This window comes from Herpailurus yagouaroundi, unplaced genomic scaffold, assembly GCF_014898765.1.
Source record: "Herpailurus yagouaroundi ecotype Mexico unplaced genomic scaffold, PumYag 203, whole genome shotgun sequence".
Lineage (NCBI taxonomy): Eukaryota > Metazoa > Chordata > Mammalia > Carnivora > Felidae > Herpailurus > Herpailurus yagouaroundi.
In genome coordinates, this window is record NW_024412434.1 from 25,489,891 (window position 1) to 25,508,369 (window position 18,479).

At 38.2% G+C, this 18,479-nt stretch overlaps 1 pseudogene; it reads left to right on the forward strand.

Annotated features, from left to right (window-relative positions):
* The first annotated feature begins 410 nt into the window (after positions 1-410).
* On the forward strand, positions 411-920 carry LOC121014593 (DNA polymerase beta-like; annotated as a pseudogene).
* Positions 921-18,479: the final 17,559 nt, after the last annotated feature.

An 18,479-nucleotide genomic window follows, 5' to 3' on the forward strand; every position in this document is an offset into this window, starting at 1 on the left:
TTGAGTGGCTGACTTTGACTCAGGTCATGATCTTGCAATTCATGAGTTCACACCCCACATGGGCTTGCTTCTGTCAGTGCAAAGCCCCCTTCAGATCCTCTGTCCCCCTCTCTCTCTGCACCTCGCCCACTTGTGCTCTCTCTCTCTCAAAAATAAAACATTTTTTTAAAGAGAAAGTTGGACCTTATAAAAAGCAGAAATTGGTAGTCAGTGGTGTTATCATTAATACTTGTCTATTTTGATCAATAACAAGGATATGCACAGTGTTTAGAGGCAGCCATTGTTCAGTAGGTTACTGTGGCTTTTCCAGAGCTGGGTTGGTCCTGCCCCAACTCCGCAAGTCCTTCAAGCCTGGTGGAGGGGACCAGTGCCTGGCTCTGAGCACTCAGTAGTCCTTGGGGCAAGCCACCATGAGCAAATGAAAGGCACCACAGGAGATGCTTAGTGGGGGAGTCACCAACATGCTCACAGAACTTGCAGACTTTGAGAAGAAGGTGAACCAGGCCATCCATAAGTACAATGCTTACCGAAAAGTAGCATCTGTGAAAGCAAATATCCGTACAAAGTAAAGAGTGGAGCAGAAGCTAAGAAATTGCCTGAAGTAGTAACAAAAATTGCTGACAAGATTGATACGTTTTAGTGACTGAAAAATTGTAAAAGCTGGAGAAGATTCAGTAGGATGATATGAGTTCATCTATCAATTTACTGACTCGGGTTGGTGGCATTGGTCCATCTGCTGCAAGGAAGTTTATAGATGAAAGAATTTAAACATTAGAAGGTCTCGGGAAAAAAAATGAAAATTAGTTGAACCATGATCAGTGAATTGGCCTGAAATATTTTGAGGAGTTTGAGAAAAGAATTTATCCTGAAGAGATGTTACAAACGCAAGACATTGTAGTACTTGAAGTTTAAGAAGTGGATTCTGAGGGGTGCCTGGGTGGCTCAGTCAGTTAAGCATCTGACTCTTGATTTTGGCTCAGGTCATGATCTCATGGCCTGTGAGTGCGCTGACAGTGCAGAACCTGCTTGGGATTCTCTTGTCTCTCTCTGTCTCTCTCTGTGTGTGTGTGTGTGTGTGTGTGTGTGTGTGTGTGTGTGTGTGTGCGCGCATGCGCGCGTGTGTGTCTATCCTTTGCCTGCTTGCACTCTCTCTCAAGAAAAAAAAAAGTGGATCCTGAATATGTTATAATAGTCTGTGGCAGTTTCAGAAGAGGTGAAGAGTTCATTGATGATATGGATGTCCTTCTGACCCATCCAAGCTTTACCTCTGAATCAACCAAACAGCCAAAGCTGTTACATTGTGTTATGGAGCAGTTATAGAAGGTCCATTTTATTACAAGTACTCTGTCAAAAGGTAAAACAAAGTTCATGAGTGTTTTCTAGCTTCCCAGTAAAAATGATGAAAAGGAGTATAGATACAGGAGAATTGATACAAGGTTGATACCCAAGGATCAATATTACTGTGGTGTTCTCTGTTTCACTGGGAGTGATATTTTCAATAAGAATAGGAGAACTCATGCCCTAGAGAAGGGCTCTTCAATCAATGAATACACAGTCTGTCTCTGGGGAGTCACTGGAGCTGCTGGAGAGCCTCTATCAGTAGATAGTGAGGCATCTTTGACTACATCCAGTGGAAATACCAAGCACCCAAGGATCGAAGTGAATGGTCCTATTCTTCATCCCAGGCACAGCTCAGCTCAACAGGAATCTTGATTTCTTTCTTAACCTTTGGTATGTAAGGGTCTCTGGTGTTTTTAAATGATTGTTTCTTCTTCATGCTATAGCTTGCACTGTACTCAGTAAAGCCTCTTGAACTATTAAGAAAAAAGACTATGTACAGTGTTTCATCCGCCATCATGCAGGTGCCAGTTAGTAACCACCATTTCCCTTCATAGGTCAGGTTTCCCATGAAACAGACTCTGAGTTGAAGTACACGTGGCTTGTTGGAGAATGAAGAAATTAGGGTGGGCATACAGAGAGGTAGAACTATCATGGAGTCACCACCGTGCTCTCAGACAATCCCACCATTAACCCTTGAGCTGATGTATGCCTTTCGAGATGCCTTCTCAATGGAGTTGAGTGGACACAGACTGTGGACCTCCATATGTGGCAGCCATCCCTTGCATGTGGGTTGCTTTCAGAGAAGGAGCAGGGTCTGGCTGAGGCAGCTTCCTTCAGTTGAAGAAAATTTTTAGCTAGGAACCAGACTGAGGGAGGTCAGCAGTCATTGGTCTCCGTAGCTGGTGAAAGGAGTTTCTCAGTCCCAAAGATGAGTGGTCTCTTGGAGGCTCATCCCAGCATCTGATACTATTTACCTCTTGTACCAGTTGACTCTACTTGCTTTGTATATTGGCTCAGTCTGAGAACAGCTGCCCCAGGACTGTGGTGGTTCTGCCCTCCTAGGCTGTATAAAGAAGTAGAAGATGAGTTGGGTGAACTATACCCCTCACCTCTTGGAGCTTACACCCTGATGTTTGTGATCTCTTCCCTCACTCTACCATCCAAAATTTCTTCACCTGTTGTTCCTGCCTCTGCTGGGCTTTGTGATTTGCCTGGGGACATAAGCTCTGACCACCCAGGCATTTTCAGGCCATGGCCACTGCACTGCTCCCTTTACCATCATCACTGGACAAAGAAATGTCAAGAACTGTCCTCTGGGAATCACCTGGAATCCTGACTGATACACCACAGTACTTGCTACCCATTGTCTTAAGATTGTTTTACTTTTTTTTTTTTCCTAACATTGGTATGCATATATAGGATATTTATGCTCCCTGCTCTTTACATAATGAACGCGGGCAAAAGACCATAGTTACTATATGTGGAACTTTCACGGGAGAAACATTTGAGGATTCCTCCCATGATATGTTTCTCTTATGTGAATGTGAAGATTGTTGTTGTAAATAGCTAGGTTCTCAATTTCTTGGAAGCAACTGTGATGGCAGACAGCAAAAACTGGGGCACTGTCACCTGTCACATGAGAGAAGTGGTTTTTTCTCATTTTTATATCATCTTTATCCAGAATTAATGTTGGAACTAGCTGGGTAAGATTCAAACACTGTCTCACATTGTGAGATACGTAATATTAATTTTTTAAAATCCTCTGTTTTACATGCTGAATTATCTATCTCAAGATAGATAATTATCTATCTTAAGCTAAATTATCTATCTTAAGCTATCCAAAACGACATAGCTACTCAGGCTCAGATACCGGTGATAAACATGAACATTAATTCCATATTATATATTATACTTAATTCCATATTGTATATATTTTAAAGAGAACTATCTATCAAGGCCCCAATATCACTAGCATGAAGGGAAAAGAAATGTGATCCAAACAACTCAAATATTTTGTTCTTTATGTTTTTACCTTCTCTGGATTTGAGAAGTATATTCTACCTTGTAAACCCACAAAGCCTTAGAGGATAACTCTAAGTGATTGGTTTATCACTCTGTCATGTTGGCAAAGTTTATTTCCAAACGTTAACAAGAAAGCATATGATTACATGTTGCAATAAATAGGAAATATGTTCCCTAGTGAAAATGAAACATCTTTGTATATACTACCCTAATCATTTCTCTCAAGGCTCCTTACAGCATTTTATCAATCTTAAGTTTAAAACCAGTGATGAGTCTCAATCCTGTTCCTCACATGTAGTTGAATAGTTTCTCTCTTTTTAATATTTATTTATTTTTGACAGAGAGATAGAGCAAATGAGGGGCGGAGAGAGAGAGAGAGGGAGACAGAGGATCCAAAGTGGGCTCTGTGCTGACAGTAGAGAGCCTAGTGTGGGACTTGTACTCACGAACTTGAGATCATGACCTGAGCCGAAGTCGGATGCCTAACCCACTGAGCCACCCAAGTGCCCCAAATAGCTTCTTTTTTCTATGAGGAGCCACTTTTATGTTTACCTTACTGAATGCAAATTATAAACAAAGTGCATTCCAAAATATCCTTCTGTTAATCAGACATTTCATGCTCAGAACGTATTTGCCTAAGGGTCAAAGTTGTATTTAATGCTTTTATGAATCAATTTTTCAAGACCTATTTTCTCACATGGCTAACGATGTAAACATAACCGCAACATCATATATAAATTATACTATTAAAAAAACATTTTGTGAACCAAGTTTTAAATTATGTGAACTAAATTTTGTGGTCTAATTCCAGTGCTGAGCTATTATAATACTGTTTCTTAGGAAAAATGCATTTTGAATTTCAAACAAACCTTGTCACGAAAAACAAACAAGTAATACCCATCCTTTTTTCGTGCCTTCCTTCCCTCACTGCTTTCATTTTCCTACTCTCTTCCTTGAAATCCTTCTCTTTCTTCCTTCTTTAAATAAATATTGAGATTGAATTATGTGTTTGGTCCTGTGCCAGGCTCTAGAGGTACACAAATGAGTGGAGCTACCCTTCCCTTAAAGAGCTTGCAGTGGTAAGCTAGGCAAAAACATATGTAAGTAGCAAGTGTGCAATTGGACCCCTGCAATACAGTGTGCTAAGCATAATGGCAAGAAGATGCATTTATATATATTTTTTCTTTTTGTTAAATATGACTAATAGAACATTTAAAATTACATATATAGTCCCCATTTTGTTTCTACTGAACAGAACTGAACTAGAATATGGACTTTTTAAAAATGTCGATGTATCTATTGCTCTTAAAAAAAAATCCAAGTGGGGCGCCTGGGTGGTGCAGTCGGTTAAGCGTCCGACTTCAGCCAGGTCACGATCTCGCGGTCTGTGAGTTCGAGCCCCGCGTCAGGCTCTGGGCTGATGGCTCGGAGCCTGGAGCCTGTTTCCGATTCTGTGTCTCCCTCTCTCTCTGCCCCTCCCCCGTTCATGCTCTGTCTCTCTCTGTCCCAAAAATAAATAAAAAACGTTGAAAAAAAAATTAAAAAAAAATCCAAGTTAGTTAACATATAGTGTAATAATAATTTCAGGAATAGAATTTAGTGATTCATCGCTTACATATAACACCCACTGCTCATCCCAATAAGTACCCTCCTTATTGCCCATCACCCATTTAGCCCATCCCCCCACACAACAGCCCTCCAGCAACCCTCTGTATTAAGTTAGTTCTCTGTATTTAAGAGACTCTTACGTTTGTTTCCCTCTCTGTTTTTATATTATTTTTGCTTCACTTCCCTTATGTTCATCTGTTTTGTATCTTAAACTCTACGTGAGAGAAATCATATATTTGTCTTTACCTGACTGACGTATTTCAGTTAGCATGATACACTCTAGTTCCATCCATTGTTGTTGCAAATGGAAAGATCTCATTCTTTTTGATTGCTGAGTAATATTCCATGGTATATATACACTACATCTTTTTTATCCATTCATCAGTCAATGGACATTTGAGGTATATCCATACTTTGTCTATTGTCAATGGACATTGTAAACATTGGGGTGCATATGCCCCTTCAAATCAGCACTCCTATATCCTTTGGATAGATATCTATTAGTGCAATTGCTGGGTCATAGTGCAGTTCTATACTTAATTTTTTGAAGAACGTCCATATTTTTTCCAGAGTGGCTGCACCAGTTTGCATTCCCACCAGCAGTGCAAAAGGGCTCCTCTTTCTCCACATCCTCGCCAACATCTGTTGTTGCCTGACTTGTTAATGTGAGCCATTCTGACAGGTGTGAGGTGGTATCTCATTGTGGTTTTGATTTGGATTTCCCTGATGGTGAGTGATGTTGAGCATTTTTTCATGTGTCGGTTGGCCATCTAGATGTCTTTGGAGAAGTGTCTATTCGTGTCTTTTTCCCATTTCTTCACTGGATTATTTGTTTTTTGGGTGTTGAGTTTGAGAAGTTCTTTATAGATTTTGGATACTAACCCTTTATCCGATATGTCATTTGCAAATTTCTTTTCCCATTCCACCAGTTGCCTTTTAGTTTTGCTGATTGTTTCCTTCACTGTGCAGAAGCTTTTAATCTTGATGAGGTCCTAATAGTTAAATTTTGCTTTTGTTTACCTTGCCTCCAGAGACATGTCAAGTAAGAAGTTGCTGTGGCTGAGGTCGGAGGGGTTGTTGCCTGTTTTCTCCTCTAGGATTTTGATGGCTTTCTGCCTTACATTTAGGTCTTTCATCCATTTTGAGTTTATTTTGTGTATGATGTAAGAAGGTGGTCACCATTCATTCTTCTGAATGTTGTCCAGTTTTCCTACCACCATTTGCTGAAGAGATGGTGTTTTCCATTGGATATCCTTTACTGCATTGTCAAAGATTAGTTGGCCATACATTTTTGTGGGTCCATCTCTGGGTTGTCTGTTGTGTTCCATTGATCTATGTGTCAGTTCTTGTGCTACTACCATACTGTCTTGATGATTACAGATTCGTAATACAGCTTGAATGTCCAGAATTATGATGCTTACAGCTTTGGTTTTCTTTTTCAGAATTGCTTTGACTATCCAGGGTCTTTTCTGGTTCCATACAAATGTTAGGATTGTTTGTTCTAGCTTTGAGAAGAATGCTGGTGCAATTTTGGTTGGGGATGCATTGAATAAGTAGATTGCTTTGGGTAGTATCAACATTTTAACAACATTTGTTCTTCCAATCCATGAACATGGAATGTTTTTCCATTTGTATGTGTGTGTGCTGTCTTCAATTACTTTCATAAACTTTGTATAGTTTTCAGTGTATAGATTTTTCACCTCTTCATTAGGTTTATTCCAGGTATTTTATGTTTTTCGGTGCAGTTATAAATGGGATCAATTCCTTGATTTCTCTTTCTGCTGCTTCATTATTGATGTATAGAAATGCAACTGATTTCTGTATATTGATTTTATATTCTGCAGCTTTCCTGAATTCACAGATCAGTTGCAGCAGCTTTTTGGTGGAGTCTTTTGGGTTTTCCACATAAAGTATCATGTCATCTGTGAAGAGTGTACATTTGACGTCCTCCTTGCCACTTTGCATGCCTTTTGTTTCTTTGTGTTGTCTTATTTCTGAGGCTAGGACTTCCAACACTATGTTGAATAACAGTGGTGAGAGTAGACATCCTTGTCATGTTCCTGACCTTAGGGGGAAAACTCTTTTTCCCCATTGAGGATGCTATTAGCAGTGGGTCTTTCATATATGGCCTTTATGATCTTGAGGTATGATCTTTTTATCCCAACTTTCTTTAGGGTTTTTATAAAGAAAGGATGCTGTATTTTGCCAAATGCTTTTTCAGCACCTATTGAGAGGGTCATGTGGCTCTTATCCTTTCTTTTATTATGTGATGTATCACATTCATTGATTTGTGGATTTTGAACCAGCCCTATATCCCAGGAATAAGTCCCACTTGATTGTGGTGAATAATTATTTAAATGTTGTATTTGGTTTGCTAGTATCTTGTTGAGAATTTTTGCATACATGTTCTTTAGGGAAATTGGTCTGTAACTCTCCTTTCTGTGGGGATTTGTCTGGTTTTGGAATCAATGTAATGTTGGCCTTGTAGAATGAGTCTGGAAGTTTTCTTTCCATTTCTTTCTCTTCTTTCTTTTCTTTCTTTCTTTCTTTCTTTCTTTCTTTCTATTTTCTTTTCTTTTTTTTCTTTTTTTTTCTTTTTTTTGGAACATCTTCAAAAGAATAGATGTTAAGTCTTCTTTAAATATTTGTAGAATTCCCCTGGAGAGCAATCTGGCCCTGGTCTCTTGTTTTTTGGGAGATTTTTGATTATTCAATTTCTTTACTGGCAATGGGTCTTCTCAAATTTTCTATTTCTTCCTGTTTCATTTTGGTCGTTTATATATCTCTGGGAATGTGTCACTTTCTTTCACACTGCCCAATTTGTTGGCATATAGTTGCTCATAATATTCTCTTATAATTGTTTGTATTCCTGCAGTGTTGGAATTCGTAATCTGCTTTTTCATTCGTGATTTTTTTTATTTGGGTCCTTTCCTTTTTCTTTTTGATGAATCTGATTAGGGGTTTATCAGGTTTGTTAATTCTTTAAAAATCCAGCTCCTATTTTTTTTTGTTTGTTTATTTTGTTTTCTGTTTCTTTTTAGATATCATTGATTTTTGCTCCAATCTTTATTATTTCCCCTCTTCTGTTTTTGGACTTTGTTTGCTGTTCTTTTTCCAGCTCTTTTAGGTGTACTCTTAGATTGTGTATTTGAGACCTTTCTTCCTTTAGGAAGGCTTGGATTGCTATAATTTCCCTCTTATGACAGCCCTTGCTTCATCCCAGAGGTTTGGGGATGTTGTGTTTTCATTTTCACTGTTTTCCATGTACTTTTTAATTTTCTCTTTAACTTCTTGGTTGACTCATTCATTCTTTAATAGGATGTTCTTTAATATCCAAGCATTCATGATCTTTCCAAACTTTTTCCTGTGGTTGATTTTGACTTTAATAGTGTTGTGGTCTTAAAATATGCAAGGCACGATCTCGATCTTTTTGTCCTTGTTGAGGGCTGATTTGTGTCCCATTATGTGATCTATTCTGGAGAATGTCCCATGTGCACTTGAGAAGAATGTGTATTCTGTTGCTTTGGGATGAAACATTCTGAATATATCTGTTGAGTCCATCTGGTTCAGTGTGTCATTCAAAGCCATTGCTACCTTATTGATTTTTGGCTTAGATGATCTGTCTGTTGCTGTAAGTGGGGTGTTGAAGTCTCCTACTATCATGATGTTATTAGAAATGAGTTTCTTTACGTTTACAATTAATTGATTTCTATATTTGGGTTCTTTCATATTGGGGCATTAATATTTGCAATTGTTAGATCTTGGCAGATAGACCCCTTAATTATGATATAACACCCTTCTTCATCTCTTGTTACAGTATTTATTTTAAAATCTAGTTTGTTTGACATAAATATGGCTACTCCCCCTTTCTTTTGATGACCATTAGCATGATAGATGTTTCTCCATCCACTTACTTACAATTTGCAGGTGTTTTGAGGTCTAATATGAGTCTCTTGTAAGCAGCATATAGATGAGTCTTGTTTTCTTATTCATTCTGATACCATATATCTTTTTATTAGGATCTAGTTCATTGACATTTAGAGTGAATACTGAAATATATGATTTTAGTGCCATTGTGTTGTCTGTTGAATTGGTGTTTCCGGTGATGTTCTCTGGTCCTTTCTAGTCTTTGTTGTTTTTGTTCTTTTTTGTTTTGCTTTGTCTTTTTACTGATCAAATGTCCCCGTTTTAAATTTCTTGCAGGGCTTGCTTAGTGTTCCCAAACTCCTATAGTTTTTGTGTGTCTGGAAAACTCTTCATCTCTTTTTCTATTTTGAATAACTGCCTTGCTGGATAATGAATTCTTGGCTGCATATTTTTCTGATTCAGTACATTTATGTGTATCCTGACATTCCTTTCTGGCCTGCCAAGTTGCTGTGGATAGGTCTGCTGTGAACCTGATCTGTCTTTTCAAGGTTAAGGACTTTTTAATTTCCCTTGCTGCTTTCAGTATTCTTGCCTTATCTGTGTATTTTCTGAATTTGACTAAGATATGCCTTATTCATGGTCAGTGTTTGTCGAATCTAAATGGAGTTCTCTGTGCTCTTGGATTTTCATGTCTGTGTCCTTCCACTGGATAGGAAAGTTTTCCACTATAATTTGCTCACACTAACCTTCTGCCCTTTTTTCTCTCTCTCTTCATCTTCTGGGACTTCTATGATTCAGATGTTCTTTTTAATAAGTCACTGAGTACTCTAAGTCTCACATCATGATCTTTTGCTTTTGTTTCCCTCTTTTTTTTCAATATATGAAGTTTATTGTCAAATTGGTTTCCATACAACACCCAGTGCTCATCCCAAAAGGTGCCCTCCTCAATACCCATCATCCACCCTCCTCTCCCTCCCACCCCCCATCAACCCTCAGTTCTCAGTTTTTAAGAGTCTCTTATGCTTTGGCTCTCTACCGCTCTAACCTCTTTAATGTTTCCCTCTTTTTTACAGCTCCATTCTCCGTAAGTTTGTTTTCTAAATCGCTGATTCACTGGTCTGCTTCATTCATCCTTGGGGTTGTGGCATACATTCGAGATTTCATCTTGGTTATAGCATTTTTAATTTTGTCCTGACTAGATTTTCTTTTATCTCCATAAAAAGGGATCCTATGCTTTTTTCCTACCCCGACTAGCATTCTTATTATTGTGGTTCTAAATTCTAGTTCAGACATATTGATTGTATCTGTGTTGATTAAGCCCCTGGCTGTGATTTCTTCCTGTTCCTTTTTTGGGGTTAAATTCCTTCATTTTGTCATTTTGTAGGAAGAAAAAATAATAATAAAATAAAAAATTAAAATAAAAAAATTAAAAAGAAAACAAAAAATCAAATAAAGGAAGCTAGATCCTTGGTGCATTTTTGGTCTGCTTGTTGAAGGAAGGTAGACAGAACACAGAAAAGGAAAAGATAAAATAAAGTAAGAAAAAATACTTAAAAATTAAAAAAAAATTCATATAATAAAATAGAATAAAATGAAATAAAATGAAATAAAATTAAAAATTAAAAAATAAGAAAGTAAAATATATGAAAATAAAAATATTTTTTCTCCTTCAGTATCCAAGAATGAGGAAGAAAAGCAAGAAAGAAAATTTAAAAGAAAAAAAAAAGAAAACAATTTAAGCAAAAACAGAAGCAAAGAAAATGAGCCAATATATGAACCAGCAAACAGAATGAAACCCAAATGAAGTTATGTCCAGTTTTCCCTAGAACTGAAACTGTGAAGCCTTCTATAGTCTGTACACTAAACAGATGGAGTGACTTGTGCTGATCATCTAGGGGATGAGCTTGCGCGCGTGCATGCACATGCACGAGAGAGGTGGAAATGGCCTCACCCAACTCCTTAGTGTCTGGCACAGGAACTTCACAGTCTCACAGACCCGCAGTCAAGAACCCGCCCTTTGTCTCAGGCCTCTGTCCACTCCCCACCTCTACCCTGTGTCCAAGCCATCAGCCTGTCAGGCGGCACCTCCTTTCAGAGTTTTATCTCAGGTGGGTTTGTGTTTCAAAGCCCCGCACTTCAGAGACCTCTGTGGTTGGACCCACTCTGTTTCTCTGAGAGAAGGTCTCTGAGTGGGTGCTAGCTTGTCCCAGAAAACATTCATGCATTCACACAGCAGCATAGGTTCAGAGATTATGTCAAACCACTACACACAGCCAGCACCAGGTTTCACTGCACTCTGGCGCCTTTGTTCCAATACTAGCAAATGTGGCTGCTTTCTGGGGTCCACTGGGACCTTTGCCTGTGGAGAGGCCATATGGCCTCTCCCAAGTGCACTCTAAACAGGGGAACCACTTCTCCCTGTGTGGCACACGGATCCCTCAGACCCTGCTGCCTGCTCCTGGGGATTTGCCCTACTTAGTTGCCACAACACTGTCAGGCACTGAGCTCCAGAATTTCTGACTCTGCGCTTCCCTGTTTATAGAGTTCTAATGGTGTTGAAAAACTCTCCTTTCTCCCCATCATTGCTTTTGAGGAACAGATTTCTTGTTCAGTCCCCTGTGAGTGTTTTCACTTTCTGTTTCTCTCCAGCTACTTTCAGGGGAAGTGCTTTTCCTGTGCTCACTCAATGTGCCGTACTCCCCACCCCCCTTTTTCTGTCTTCTCTCTGCAAAAGAGGCTTTCTACCCTCTGTGGCTTTTCTCTCCCCCAGTGCACCTCTTTGCACCACATACCTGCTGAGTTCTGTGGCTCCAGTTATGCAGATAATTGGGTTAATCCTTAGATCGATTTCCTAGGTGTTCAAAATGGTTTGGTGCTGATCTACCTACATTTCACCGACGAGAGAAGCTCAGGGTCTCCATGCTTCTCCGCCATCTTAACATCTTACAAGATGCATTTAAAAAAGGGGAGGGAAACATCCTAGTCTTAGAAAACATTGCCCAAAAGATAATGCCCTAACCTAACTAAGATGAGATTTTTTTTTCTTCTGTGTTTGTTTTTCCATGTGATAAAATAGGAACATTACATTACAGGCAGAAAAAAACAAACAAACACAAAGTGCAGAGATGATAATGCCAGTAAAGTATGACATATTTGGGAAATACAAATTTCCCTTTATCACTAGATTCATCCCCCAGTTGGAGAGGGTCTAAGTTCAAGCTTCAGAGGCAAATGAGCTAGATTGAAGAGATGGAGCTGTAATGCTTGGGTTCCTGGGTTTCATCTCATTGGCAAAAAGGATCAACAGAGTTGTTTCATGTATGAGTGACAATACCAGGCCTGGTGTGTGTGTCTGTGCACACACGTGTATGTACACACACACACACACACACATGTAGGAAAATAGATTTTGATGACAGTTACTAGGGTGAGTTATAAAGTTGGGGAGTTAGCTAAGGTGGAAAGCAAAGATGCCAGTTAGGAAGTTGTTGTAAATTTTCAGGTAAGAAACTACAAAATACTCTGGACGTTGTCTTTTATGAAGACTGGTAATGTAGCAGTGAGAGAAAGTTAGAGTTCATGGTTTAGTCGTTCATTTCCAACTTGGAAAGCTGAGTGGATAGTACAGCCATTCTTCAAGATAAGACACTCACAGAAGGAACAAAAGCCATCTTAGGACTCTTTGAATTTGTAATCTTTGTAAAGGGACATATAATTGGCATGTTAGTGGTTTTTGTGATTTTTTTTTGTTTTGTTTTTTAATGTTAGGAAGTTTCTTTTGCCCTGTATAATTTTTTCTCCTGTTTCAGGTATGTCCAGCATAGCAGTGTAGCCTGCTTTATCTTCCTCTGTGTAACTATCACCATTGGAAAGGGTGATATAAAAGGTGTTTAGTGTGCTTCATGTGATACTCAGCATGCGACTTTGTGCAAATAGATCCACGATACCTCTGGGTGAAGACCTTATCATGAGCTACCGTGAAGTTATCCAGAAATGGACAATGACAGGTTTTTTAGCAAGCTGTCACCAATTTTCCTTTTACTTTCTCGCTATCATCGAGTATAACACCTCTGACTTTAAAGTGTTTTACAATTGGTAACTCATGTGTCTTCACACCCTTCCTGTGAAACACAATTGTGATGAGACAACTTGCTATGTTTTGAGAGGCAGGTGAGGAGAAACAAAAATTCAGACAATTGTTTATCTCTTTAGTAAAGATTCAAGGGGAGAATTATTACAGGACTCTTCATTTCTGATAGAATTATTTCAGAGCCCACTTCTTTACTTAAATGCAATGTCTGGAAATCATTCCTTCACTGTTACAGTCTCTAATCAGTTTTATCAATAAAAAAAAAAAAACAAATCTAAGCATAATAGTTACTCATGCCAGAAGAAAGGCATTTCTGAATGACATAACTTCATATTTCTCTTCTTTTCATCTCAAGCAAAGTGACAGAAGCTCTACTTTTCCTGAAACTCTTGAATCGTATCTTAGGTCCTTTTCTAAGAAAACCACACAAGTGTATGACACAGAGCTTTAAGGAAAACTATAGTAAGATAAGATTTTTAAAATCACTTATTTGCATATTACTTGAGCTACATAAACAGCATGAGCTTTTTCAGTTTCTCTTACTTGTGAAGAGTCAGAGCTCTGATGGGCTTATTTATCTTTGAATCCAGGAATACCTCATTCTTAATGTTCTTATTCCAATAATTGCTCATTTTTAATGTTCTTATTCGAATAATTGCTACTGTTCAAAGTGCTGATTGACTCAGATACAATAGAATTTTCTCAATTCTTGTACATCAGGGAAACACATGTTAATTAAGCAGAGTTCAGATTTTCAGATGCTCAAGCTTTAGAACTTGATTGTGCTGGTACACATGGGTCATTATTCCAAGAGTGACTTTCAAAACAAACATTGTGTTCCACATTAAAGCATTAAACCTCAGATACTCACTGAGTGACTCACTCAGCAGCTGGAATACAGCTGGGATGCTGCCAGAAGTGAATAAAACAAGAGAGTGGGAAATTTGTCATCAGAGGCAGGAGTTCATATTAGCGCATAGTTTGAGTGCAGGTTGGCCTGGGTAGCCAGGCATGCTCAGTCTAAAAGGAGCTGTTAATTCCAATTCCAGTTCTGTCTCTTTTTAACTGTGTAGCTTTGGGTATCAATTAACCTCTCTGATACTCTGTTTCCTGCTACGCAAATATTGAATATTTGGGTCAGCACATTGTCTCAACAAAATTATTCCTTTACCAGGGACTGTCTTAGCTGTGCATTTGGAGAGTAGTTCTTATGCACTTGACTTCCCAGCAATCCCTCTCTGTATACAGAGGCCATCGCCCAGATTGTGTATTGAGCATGATCAAAGTGCCTCCTTGGCAGACTGTTTCTTACAGATTGCACAAGGCATGTGGGTTTAAGTTTTCACATTTCATTTCTTTGTTGGCCATAAAAACATTAATGAAGATTGTCCTTATTAAAAATCCTCAAATAGATCAATTAGGAAGAAGTTACTAATTAGCATGAATGTGGAATATTCTTTCCAGTTGTAGACTGTGGCCTGGAAGAGGGCTTATGCTATGACTTTGATGCCCATATATGCCTAGGAGCCCTTACACCCAGAGACCTTGGGTTTGTTTCTCTCACTCTAGCTGTGCGTTACAGATTCTGACTAAACTGCTCCCCGCCCAACCAAGACAAGACAAAAGTAAAGGAAAAAACAGTGCATTAAATATTCAGTAGACACTTTGCGGTCAGCAAAACAAAATACTGTTTTGACAAAAACAGAAATATTAAGGGTGTATAATTATGGTGGAGAAGGAATTGAGATCATTCAATAAGCAAAGTTGACTGGGAGAAGTATATTTAACACCATGTCCTTAGAACCAGTGTGCCCAGGGCTCAGAAAGGTCAGAAAGAACAGAATATTTAGAAATAAAATGGAGTGTCTGTATGTCTCATTCGTTTAAACATCTGACTTTTGGTTTCAGCTCCAGTCATTTTCTCATGACCATGAGATAGAGCCTCTTGTTGGGATCCATGCTGGGTGTGAAGCCTTCCTGTTTCTCTCTCTTCCTCTCCCTCTGTCCTGCCACTCCAAAAAAGAAATAAACCTACCACATAAAGGTGTTAGAGACTATTAGCAAGTATGTCTCATCTATTTTTAGGAAATTTTATAAATAGATACCATATGTTAAGGTGAAGCTAGCATCTGTTGGCTCTGTATGTTTGGTGAGGCCATAAGAAAGGAGCAGACAACTGTAAGGTATAACAGAAAAATCAACAGACTTAGTCTTTAAGAAGTCTATTGAAGATTCTTTTTCATTATGAAAATACTCTTTTTTCCTATTAAGAAAAAAAAATCACTTGTAATAAACCAACACTAGTCATACCTAACTTGATTATATTTCCTCCATGGTCTTTAAAGTTTTTTTTTTTACCATGCAAAAGTAGAAAATTAGAGATAGTCTATCCTATGGAGTCAATTTGTGCTTGATCTTTAATTATCTTTAGGAAACTACTGAGGGCATTTTTATTATTCTCTAAGCAAACTCAACATATGATTTAGTGTTTTGAAGATTTGCTGGATACCAAATTTGAAGCATCCTTCCTCATTTCAATAATTAAAGATTCAGAAATTAAATTAAAATTAAAACTATTAAGCTTTCTAAATAACACTAAACTATACAAAGTAAACTGGTGCAGATCAGCTGGGGGAAGTGAAAATGGTACAGCCACTGTGAAAAATATTTTGACACTTTCCTACACACACACACACACACACACACACACACACACACATATGCACACGCACATAACATTACTATAAGTCTAAGCCCTCCCTCTCGTATGCATTGCCTATAAGAAATGAAATCTTGTGGTCATAAAAAATGTTAGATCTGAATGTTTATAGCAGCTTTCTTCATTATCGCAAAAAACTGGAAATAGCCAAGATAAGTATTAAACTAGTGAGTGGATAAACAGTGGTACATACACAGAATGATCCTACTGAACAATAAACTATTAATTCATGTAAAGACATAATCTTAAATGCACAATGCTAAGTTAAAGAAGCTAGCCATAAAATTTTATATATTGAATGATTCTATTTATATGGTATTTTGGAAAGGGCAAAACCATGAGATGGACAACAGGGGGATTGGTAGCTTCCCAGTGTTGGAAAGGAAAGGAGAGTTGAATTTACTGGGATGAATTTACTGAGTTGGTCAAACTATTCTATATCATGACTATGATAGTAGATACACAATGCTGTGCATTTATTGAAACCAATAGAACCATATACCATAATGGGTGAATTTTACTGTATGTAAATTTTAAAAAATCAAGTAGGATTAGAGTGCTTGGGTGGCTCAGTAGGTTAAGCATCTGACTTCAGCTTAGGTCATGATCTCACAGTTCGTGAATCTGAGCCCCATGTCAGGCTCTGAGTTGACAGCACTGAGCCTGGAGCCTTCTTCAGATTCTGTGTCTACCTCTCTCTGCCCTTCTCCTGCTCATGCGCGCTCTCGCTCTCTCTCTCTCTCTCTCTCTCTCTCTCCCCCCCCAAAATAAATAAACATTAATTTTTAAAAAAAAATCAAGTAGTAAGTAAGTCAGAAAATGGTTTCTCACAGGGAGTTAACAATTCTAAAACCTTTCAGGAGGATATTAGAGTTAAACAACTAAGTAAATATAATGTAGAAATTAGAGTTACAATTCCTGTTGTTGGAGAAAGAAGGTAGAAGGGGAAAAAGGATACAATGAGCTCTTTATGTTAAATTTGAATTGGAAGCATCAAATTTAACTCACTTTTTAGAAAAATATGTAGATACACAATAAACAGAGAAGCAAGCAGACAGACACATGCACATACATGCATGCATATAAAATAGATATGGATCATATGTAAACATGAGTTCGTATGCACAGAAATGTTTCCCAAGTTCTATCAATAAAGCCTAGAAGCAATGATAGCTCAATAGCAATGGGCTTATCATGCCATTAGATCTTGGTTTCTAAGACTTACTTGCCAATAAAAAAAAAAAAACAAACTTGAAGTGGTATTTTTCAGATCTGGGGCAGGAAAAACTGGCAGATGAACCTGGAGTAACTTGTGGTGCCAGAAAGTAAAGACACGCTCAAAAAAAGTGGAAATTTTGGGCCTCAAAAAATAGTAATAGATTATACCCCATAAATAAAATCTCTACAGTTCCATATTCATGTGAATAAATAATTGAATGAATAAATAATTGGGGGATAAAACACACCTCTTCCTTATAAAGGTTTCTAACAAATGCAGAAAGAATAGAAAAATAGAAATCATGATTAGAATCTAGAATAGTAATTCTTTCAAGTCAGATTCATCAATGTAAGCAAAACGAGTAAGCGAAAGTTAGAGGAGAGACAGGATACTTGCACAGTCTTGAATTATTTATTCATTACAATGGGAAAAATAGCATATTTTTAATGGAGAAACCCAGCCAAAGCCACCTTAATGAGATGATCAAGGTAAACTTCACCACTAATAAGACATATTAGCATTGTTTACATCCTAATATGTTGCACTGAGAAAAGCACACCATCTGTGTAGTACTCTTGTTAAATATAAATACTCTTGTTAAAAATAAATATGCAGACTCAATAATTGAGATAATGTTTGCCAAGTACTTAGAATAGTGTCTTGCACATGGGAAGTCCACTATAAGGTTTGAAATGGAATGGAAACAAAAAAGAAAGGGAGGAAGGATGAGAAGAAAGAGAAAGAAAGAGAGGGAGAGAGAGAAAGGAAGGAAAGACGGGGCACCTGGGTGGTTCAGTTGGTAAAGCACCTGACTTCGACTCAGGTCATGATCTCACGGTTCAAGAGTTTGAGCCCCGTGTCAGGCTCTGTGCTCAGAGCCTGGAGTCTACTTCAGATTCTGTGTCTCCCTCTCTGCCCCTCTCCTGCTCATGCTCTGTCTCTCTCTTTCAAAAATGAATAAACATTAAAAAAAGAAGAAGAAGAAAGAAGCAAAAACATCTTAGAAACTGAAAACTAGTTTTGGGTAGGCAGCACACATACAGGCATGGTTTTAAAACACTTTACCAAGCAATATACAAACAAGCCCAAATTAGCTTTGATATAAAGAATAAGTACTCAAAATGCTGAGTGAGGCAGTGATCTCAGTCAAGTGGTGTTAATCAGAGAATGCTAAAGATAAATCATTTTTCCCCATAAATATTGTGTATCTGATGAACCTGTCCTCAACGGTACTTCATCATTTTTAATAAAGGCAAATTACATTTTCTCTGTGTATAGTTAGTACATTTCACTACTAATAGTCCAGGCAACTGCTTTACTCGACAACATATCCCAACCAGCAGTGTTTTCACATTCTGTAACTTTGGTATACACCTACCTGTTTGTAATCATCACTTCTTTTGGTGACCTAACCTCAATTTCTGATTTCTCTCCTAGCGTATTATGCAATATTTCTACAAAGATAGCCAACCCCAGGGCGCCTGCGTGGCTTGGTTGGTTAAGCGTCCGACTTCGGCTCAGGTCATGATCTCACGGTCCGTCAGTTCGAGCCCCGTGTCGGACTCTGTGCTGACAGCTCAGAGCCTGGAGCCTGTTTCAGATTCTGTGTCTCC